Below are 1,797 nucleotides of genomic sequence, written 5' to 3' on the forward strand. Positions count from 1 at the left end.
ATCCCTCACTGCTGGTGAGGAAGCTCAAACCACACCAGCACAAGTCAGCGCCTAGGCCTCATCCCACCTCCACCCCAGCCCCCAACCTCAGCAGTAAAAGCGAAGACCACCTCCCTCCTTGTTTTGCTTCTCTGTGGACTGAACCGGAACTATCATTCTCCCTGCAGAATCCTTCTGCAGATAAATGTGTGAAAAGCTAAGTGGGTTTCATATCTTATTGATGCCTTTGTGTCACTGATGTCAACATATGTTTAGTTTCCTTGGAAAGACTTCCTTGTATCCGAGTAAAATAAAAATAGAAACAGAATGTGAGGCCAGCAGACTTCTGGGCATCCGTTTTTAATGGAGGTGAGAGGGTGGAGAACACATTTTCAGGCTGTAAAGGGAGAGAGATGATGAGCAGGACAAAGAGTGCCTGACTGCAGGGGCAAAGCACTTGAGTAGCAGAGAGGAGGCAGGGTCCAGAAGACAGAGGCCACAGCTGCTCACTGACAGGAGCAGAGACACTTGACTGTACACAGGAGGAGGAGGTGGTCTGTTAACACAGATATCCCATACGTGGAGCAAATAATTTGAGTGCAGCCACAGTGGCCTACAAGACAAGAAGGAGAGTTGGGCCTGCAGGAAGATGGAGAGAAAACATTTACAAGTCTGAAACATGCAACCTGTCTATGGGCCAGCAGGTTGCAAAGCGGGGCTCCCCTTTTGGTTCCTCTAAAATGTTCCTGCCATTTCCTTCCCATGAAAACACAAGGTGGTCAGAGCGAGGAAGACTAATCCAAATACTCAACAGCAGCTACACTCGCAAGTAGCACTGTTCTCTTCATCCTGGGAAGCATATGTTATAAGACATTGCAGGAATTGCAGTGATATCCACAAATAACAGCTATTTCAATTTTCCTTTCTATTGCATTTTTTATAGTTTTTTTTCCCCCAAACTGTTTTAACAGTTGTCTAGATCTAGAGGTAAACTGTTAGTTATTGACTCCCTATACATTTTTTCCTTGAGATTCATGAACTGCATTTTCAAACTAGGAAAGCAATTCATAATCCCTTTGGGAACCAGCATGCTGAATAGAAATGAATATATTTCCACAGAAATGGACTCATTACTCTGCCAGTATTGCATAGAACCTTATGAATAATTGTTATAAAACAAAGCGGTCTTACAGGGAGAAAGCTTTTGCATTTATCTTAGATTATATTTTTGCAATGAAAACAATTTATTCACCTGCATTTAATTTGCTTTGATGTTAAGTTTGCTCTTTCCTTCTGCTCAAAAGACAGGAATAGTCTAAAATTGGGAAAGGCAAGGGGAATAAAAAACTTTTTTAGTGTAAAATACATTAAAAAACAAAACAAATGGCATTTTTAAGTTTATGAAAATTGTACTTTAAAATTAATATACTTAACAAAAATAAGCACTGAGATGTAGGGAAAAAATTCAAGTCTATTATGTAGCAAACAGTGTATTGTGTTATACATACTCTGCCTTTTAAGTGGATATTATTTCCAACAGATGAGAAAAATGAAGTTCTAAAAGTTTATACAATTGTCCAAATCTTTACATTTTGTCCAAAGTCAAAAAGGTAAAAAATGGCAATGCTTTAATGTAAATATAGATGTCATTTTGAAAACTCTCCTATTGCTCTTTCCCAAAATAGAGGTTAAACGGAAGGTGAAGGATTCCCATTAAACTCAAAAACTTGTAACATCAAATAATTTTCGACATTTGACATTTGATGATTGACAATGACAAACTTTTCTCCTTTTAAATCACTGGAATTTGATGTGGCT

The sequence above is a fragment of the Lepus europaeus genome, chromosome 17 (assembly GCF_033115175.1).
Source record: "Lepus europaeus isolate LE1 chromosome 17, mLepTim1.pri, whole genome shotgun sequence".
NCBI classification, from domain to species: Eukaryota; Metazoa; Chordata; class Mammalia; order Lagomorpha; family Leporidae; genus Lepus; species Lepus europaeus.